A 7,739-nucleotide genomic window follows, 5' to 3' on the forward strand; every position below is an offset into this window, starting at 1 on the left:
CAAAAACATGGATCGGTCTCACCACACTGCAAGTGGGGGTGCTGAGTCTTTAGGAAGATGGTGGCTTTACCTTCCAAGTCCTGAAGCCAAGGGAGCAGGAGGTGGGTGAACGTGATGACTTGTCCAAATAAGATCGGAGAATGGAAGAGGAATTTGATAAATGAGTATCAGAGGCAGCTGGGAAGTGGGAAAAAAAGATATGGAGGTTGAGAAGTGTGGACGGGGAGTTGGACCACTCGTTATGTGCATGTCTCCCAGAAGTGACATAGGCAAATGCGTGTAGGGGCCAGACTGGTAACACAAGTAACTGAAATACACTGGGTATAAGACACTAAGGAATGGTGGGGAACACATGCCCTGACTAAAGGGATTCACAGTTCAATAAATGCGAATACTCATCTAAAAGTTCATAAATGGGTTCACCTGGCTTCTGCAAGACTTTTAAGATTTCAAAATAATCCTGGAATTCTTACAGAGTACAGTACTCCTTAACTAATATTTTAGCTATATGACATTGGCCACCACTGAAACCATTCTAAGAGCCCCACAAAATGTATTCTTATGTTTACTGACAGAATGATATTACTACAATCTTACACAACAACTTCATGAGTGCCTGAAAAGATATTCTTTTCAGGTTTCAGAATGAACAATAATCAAATTTCTCTGATGATCACTGTAAACTTTTTGACTGATAATGTTGCCCTCCTTGCATTGGTTTCCAAGAAGCAAAGAACTACATTTGCAGCCTACTTATAAATTGGGGTAATATGACTCTTAGTTTTCTATATTGTTTCTTTAAGTTATGATATCCAAGAAAGGTATCATAAGCAAATAAATATCTGTACATCTATCTATCATCCATCTATCTATCTACCTATTTTTACTTAGGTATTTATCTCTATATATTTATTTAGCCCTCTCTGGCTGTCAGTACCTGCAATCTTCTCCCAGTGGCAGCATCCAGGTAGCTGCCAAAGACAGAAATCCATTTTTCTAGAAGATAAAGTGAGTAAAAACCAAGTCTTGATGTTATTTATACCCCCAAAAAACCTATTTTGTCTGTCATCTCTTCCATGTTGCCACTGCCATATTGTAATTAAATTATATTCCTGTGGTCAGTGGTAGCTACAGTTTTTTTAAAAAAGTTTACGTATTTATTTTTGAGAGAAAGAGCACACAAGAGGAGCAGATTGAGAGGGAGAGAGAGAATCACAAGCAGGCTTTGCCCTGGCAATGCAGAGTGCAACACGGGACTCGAACTCATGAACCACGAGATCATGACCTGAGTAAAAACCAAGAGTTGGTTGCTTAACTGACTGAGCTACCCAGGTGCCCAAGCTACGGTTTTTATATTCCCAGTACATGTTCCCATTCTTCTTCTAGTTCCTTTGGGGATCTCTTTCCCAACTCTGTGTGGTTCTGCTGGGGCCATCAGACTTGGCACCTGCACCTCTTGGTCACAGGAATGACCCAGGCACTTACCCAGAATAGAATTCCCATTCCCCCAACCTCCATTAATAATTGGTTTATTGTTGTGCATGTGACCCCAGAAAGCCCATCAGAAACTTGCCTGGAATTGGTATATGGATACTGGAATTGCTAAACTGAGAAAACAAGGGCCCAGCAGCCATCTCAGAAGCTAAGGAGAGCAGCAGAGCTGAGAGATGATGAAGGAGGAGAAAGAATTGATGACAACTTATGAGCTCTTGGATTTAGTCTGAAGCCAGATCGTCTCCTGAACATAATATCCCATTTTGCTTATACTTGCCTTCCCACTGAGCCTAACTCAAGCCGCTCTCCATCTGATTTTGAGCAGGTGACATTTGAGCTTCTTGTTGATCTGGAGATCCTCCTGGCCTCCAAGGAGACATGGCATTCATCTTTCTTGAAATGCCCTCCTCCCTATTTTGAGCTCAAACGCCATTATCTTCTGGAAAGTCTCCCTTTGCTTCCCTAGAAGAAATTTGCTGTTTATTCTCCTTTGCTCCCACAGTATTTCATTCGGGTAATTGTAGAGTTTTATCATTGTTTTTGCCTTTCTGCAGCCAGCGTATAAGCTCCCTGAGAACAGGGAAGGGCATTTATCTGTGTTTCTGCAAATGGCACTTGATAGGAGCTGAATAAATATATAGTGAACGAGTCAATGAATGAATATGCTATCTCACCTTACAGAGAAATCCTACCCCCAGCTTCTCTTTTCACATGTGGTTCCTCACCATCATTTCCACACAGATTCTTGGGCTTATACAACAACTTGAAAACTCCATGTCTTTTCAAGACTGCAGGTATCTTTTTTTTTTTTTTTTAATTTTTTTTCAACGTTTATTTATTTCTGGGACAGAGAGAGACAGAGCATGAACGGGGGAGGGGCAGAGAGAGAGGGAGACACAGAATCGGAAACAGGCTCCAGGCTCTGAGCCATCAGCCCAGAGCCCGACGCGGGGCTCAAACTCCTGGACCGCGAGATCGTGACCTGGCTGAAGTCGGACGCTTAACCGACTGCGCCACCCAGGCGCCCCAAGACTGCAGGTATCTTAAAAGTCCTCATTTGAAATTCATTGTTCTCAGAAAGCTTCTGAGGCCAAAGCCAATTGTGAAACACATTAGGCCCACTAGGTGTCACAGATTAATGAACTTTATGAACTGGGAGGAGAGGCTTGAGGTCCAACTTTCCATTAATTGTTTAGAAAATTATAAACATCTTTAAGAGGAAAAGACTTGAATACAAGGTATGTCAGATTGATCTACTAAGCTGAAAGGGCCCATATGGTATGGAATGACTCTCCTCAGTTCCCTGAATAGATGTTAAAAGGACAATACTCAGAACCTCAGTCAGTATTCTCTGGGCTAAGATAAATGTGCCTCAGGGGCATTTGGGAAGGGATTTTAGGCTTGTTGGCTTTCCTGTTGTAGAGTCTATGGTTTCTCTAACTTACTATCAGAGGAGAACCTTGGACTGTGCCCTGAAGTAGAGCTAGGTCCCTTCTTGCTAACTCTATGATGCAGAGATGCAGAAATTAGTTGTATGATGTTAGATTGCTTTCGTGAAGTTCCAACAGCTGAATCAAAACTGGGGAAAATGAGAGGCTACAGTGAAATAAAGGTAGTAATAAGAATACCTTTCATTTATGCTTTCTGGGGAACTAAGCAGTATCCTGTTAGCCTTGAAAAGTTATTGAAACTTCCCAGAGGTGTCCAACTTGCCCCCAGGAAATAATCTAGACCTTTTCACATTATTTCATATGATCTCAGAATTTTCCTGAGAATAAGGTAAAGTAAGCAGGTGTGCTTTTTTTTTTTTTTTTTTTTCCAGAAAGAGAAATGGACAGAGAGGGATTAAGAAGGGCATTTCCCCAGGCTTATAGTAACCACACAGCCAGGATTAGAACGTCCCACTTCTATTATTGGCCTAGTGCTCTTCAGATCTGTTTGCGTAGCCCCCAGAAAAATGTTGAAAACAATGTACTCCTCTTACATTACTAAATTCACTTCAAAATTTATCCGTCATACGTTTAAAGAATTGCAAAGAATATAATTTCCAGAACTTTCTAAATATTAACATTTAAAAATATATTTGATATATCCAATGGAATGTATCTTTTAAATATATCAAATGAAACTTAAATACCAAAGCAATTTGACTATCACTTCTATTTTTTAATGAATAAATGAGCAAGCTCTTCTGTTTTTAAAATCTTTTTAAATTTTTTTTATTTTTAATGTTTTTACTTATTTTTGAGACAGAGAGAGACAGAGCATGAGCAGGGGAGAGGCAGAGAGAGAGGGAGACACAGAATCTGAAGCAGGTTCCAGGCTCTGAGCTGTCAGCACAGAGCCCGATGCAGGGCTCAAACTCACAGACTGAGATCATGACCTGAGCTGAAGTCGGACGCTTAACCAACTGAGCCACCCAGGTGCCCTCTGAGCAAGCTCTTCTTTAACTGTTGGAAATTTTATATTTATATCATTTACTTATTCTTGAATTTATATTTCCATTCCACTTCCCCCTGAAGATTTAGTCCTAATGTAATTTTATTTCATTTTTTGACATATTTTATTGATCACCCTATCAAACTTCTTTGCACAAACATAGTATATAAATATCAATTTAAAATTTTTAAAGTCTCCTGTGACCATAAGGTTCTAAGTGATAAAATTCTTCCATATTGTTACTATGAGAATCACTATCATTAATCAATTAAAACAATATAAATATATTATAAACTTTGAACAACTGTGGAATAAAAAGGAAAATTATATTGGAAATGCACCTTTTATTGAGAGGAGCTTGTTTTCATTTCCAACTCATTCAAGTATTCAATGAATATTACTTATTAACAGAATAAGACTAGAGTTCTCCATCGTGTCTACCTCCATTTTTGTTTTTTTTTAATGTTTGTTTATTTTTGAGAGAGAGTGAGAGAGAGAGCAGGTGAGGGGCAGAGAGAGAGAGGGAGTCACAGAATCCAAAGCAGACTCCAGGCTCTGAACTGTCAGCACAGAGCCAGATGTGGGGCTTGAACTCACGAACCACAAGATCATGACCTGGGCCGAAGTCAGACGCTTAAACCGACTGAGCCACCCAGGTGCCCCTCCATTTTGGTTTTTATAGATGTTAACATTTGAGAAAACTTGTTCATTAATAAGTAGGTGGAAATGGAAGGAGTCTTGTTACAGCAATGTCAATCAGTTCCTTGAGTTCCCTTTGAAGTATATGCCAAATATCACATTGTGATTAATCTACCATCAAAAATTATTTTTAACATTCTATCGAATGACAATTCCATTAGGTTCTACTTAAATTTTGTTGACAAAAGCATTGGAAACCACTTGACTTGCAAAAGGTATTAGCCAGTCATTAGAGTCATTTACCCCTAAACATTTCTTCTCCGGTGCTTTTTACCACCTCAGGGAATGCATCTCAATAAGCCTGGAAGAAAAGGCACTCATTTATTAAGAGAAGCCTGTAAAAGGGAAGATGGGGGGAAATGTCAGCAGGACAACTTTTCAGCAGTTCCCAGGCAGATCACCTTTGAGAAATGGTTGGTGTGGAAGCTGAGGATCTGGAAATTGATTCCCCTAAAGCTATCTATCCCCACCCATTTCATGGAAAGTCTTTGTAAACTCTTTTGGGGTATGCATACTGGAGTTTGAAGACCATTGTATTGGTTCATTCTTCTACCACCTTTAAATATATCCTTCACATCTGCACTCCATTATTACACCTTGTACATCAATCACCAACATTGTGGTGGGCATTCTTCCAGTATTGGAGATATAACAATCGATAAAAGAAGCAAAATTCCTGTCCTCTGTGCTAGTAGAGGAGATAGTAAATTATCAGAACTTGACTCCATTTTACAGTGAGAAAACTAAGGACACAATAGACTCAGAAATAGAAAGCTTAGGCCATTGCTGATTCTGGAACACAGCTGTCATGTCTCTCCGTAGCCTGCAAGGGCAGGGCATTATGACCTTTGTCCTATGTTTCTCCAGCACCGAGTGGAATGCCAAGCGCATAATTGGCTATCCATACATATTTGTTTAATTAATTGACTGAAGTTACAAGCCAAAAAATTGTATTCATCCTTCCAAAGTGCCTGGTAAGTTGTCCCTTAAATGAAGGCTACTATAGAGTCATTTACAAAATCACAGCATTTTTAGATTCAGAAGGAAACTTAGTGACCACTTGGTCCCATTTCTCCTTTACTTTTTTGGGGGGAACTGTTTTCCATCAACCTTATTTCCATTTCTGTTTAAGAGTCTGTGGACGGAGCAACCTAGGATCCCTCAGGGGTTGTTCCCACCCATTCAGGGGCCTGAGCAGTGGGAGCTGCAGCCCAGTCCTGAGCAGTGGCAGAGAGCCCCAGTCTTCAGTAGGGAACTGCTGGACCGGCACTGAGGACCCCGCATGCCTCAGACCACCTGAGACCTCAGGTTGAGTAGCAGTAAATTCGGGACCCGGGGCAGTCCATTCACCTGGAAATTCCTCCTTGGTCACAGCCTTTTCATCATCAGCCTGCTCTTCCTTCTCAGTCTCTTCAGGATCTCTGTGGAAGGAGAGGTCAGTTGTGGCCTCCCACGGGTGTTCATGGGAGATGGTGCACGGGAGTGTGTGCAGAACCTCCCAGGCCAGCATCCACTGTCTCGGACCCACTGAGTGAGCTCCTTTGCTGTTGCGTGGGATGGCAGTGTCCACACAGCGCCGTGGAGAGTCTGGGTTACACAGAGCAACGGTAGGCAGGTTAATATAAGACACCTCTGTGAGAGGCTGGTGGTCAGCCCTGAATCAGTGACCAGCAGAAGACACAGTTCCCGGGAGGCAGCCTGGACCTGGCTAGTGAAGGTTCCAGGAGTGAAGTGGCCCACAGTAGGAGGGGCTCCAATGGCAGCCGTCGAGTTGAGCACAGCCCAGTGGCCAGTGTTCCTAGAATATGATGCTGACATTAGCCGGGTTTTTGATGGCAACAATGGAACAAGCTGCCGGCAGAAGCTTCTCATAGATATCTCCAGATTTGTAATGCACCATCACTTTCTTTTCGGTAGATGTACTATCCTGTTTGGAAGTCAATGTTAGTGTCATCTAAGCGAGTTCTGCTGCAAGGAATTAGAGGACATCCTCCTCCCTTTGCAGGACGTCAAGGGCTCCGGACATTGTGCAAGTTTCCCTTTAAGTTATGACTGGAACCCAAAGCAATGTCATTTGGACCCTCAGCACAGAAAGGCCATTTCACCTTTTCTTGAAGAAGAGAAATGAAGCCTGGAAAGACGAAGTGACTTGTCAAGTTTATGAATCAAGTCAGTGATAGATCCTGTATTTGTGGCCAGTGGAAAATCTCTAGATCCTTTCAATCCAGGCAAATTCTGTATCCAGGGTCCTTTAACACAGCCCAATTCCATAGCCTCTGGAAACACCCCTGCCCTGTACCCAAGTAACCTCCCAACAAAACCTTAGCATCTACAATAAAAAGTGAAATAAGAAAATGTTTCTCTCTATTTCATGAATTCCCTTGGAATTCACAGGAAACATATCATGACGGAAACAATTGTTCACTTGGGTCATTTAGAGTGGCTATCCCTATAATCCAAACTGTGGTTTCTTGTTTTCAGCTTTGAGAGTATGAATGAAATTTTTAATGAATGGGAGTCTTCCACGGTTTCACTGTGAATTTAGTATCTATACTGAAGCCCAGAAGTCAAATTTCCCATGAAAGGTTAGCAGGATTACTGGTCAGGAAGATTCCCTTTGGCAGAGAAATAATAGCTCAAGCAGAAATGCATTTGCTTCTGTTCTGAGATCTCTGGGGCAAGTCCTTGAAGACTGTGGCCCCTACCATAGGGAAGTCCCCAGTGGCTAAATAAAGAGGTTCCAAGTAAAAGAAAGAAAGAATTATTTAATTACATGGCACAAATGGAAACCAAACGAGTAAATAAAGAAAAAGTCTCTGAGAGGAGAATTTGTTGGTTTGGTTTCTGAGTCTGCCCCCAATGGTTTCATTTTGCATATCTGTGGCATTTGGTTGAGGTGATGTGCGGTGAGAAGTTTCTGCTCGTGCCTTTCCAATAAGAAATCCTGGAAGCCACACTCAAGGGTAGGATCCCAAGGAACCCAAAAGAAAGAATCCTTTCACAGCTATCCTTCACCCTCCACTGATGATTCCCAGATAATTAGTTCCACCCCCGAGCTCTCTTCTGCATTCTAAGCTGGCTTTTTCATTCCCTCCTGAAAGTCTCTA

At 41.7% G+C, this 7,739-nt stretch overlaps 1 pseudogene; it reads right to left on the reverse strand.

Moving 5' to 3' along the window:
* Positions 1-5,783: 5,783 nt before the first annotated feature.
* LOC124527096 (40S ribosomal protein SA-like) lies at positions 5,784-6,658 on the reverse strand (annotated as a pseudogene).
* Positions 6,659-7,739: the final 1,081 nt, after the last annotated feature.

The sequence above is a fragment of the Lynx rufus genome, unplaced genomic scaffold, assembly GCF_022079265.1.
Source record: "Lynx rufus isolate CCGP_SWC_20201006 ecotype Redwood Valley unplaced genomic scaffold, mLynRuf1.p SCAF_5, whole genome shotgun sequence".
Lineage (NCBI taxonomy): Eukaryota > Metazoa > Chordata > Mammalia > Carnivora > Felidae > Lynx > Lynx rufus.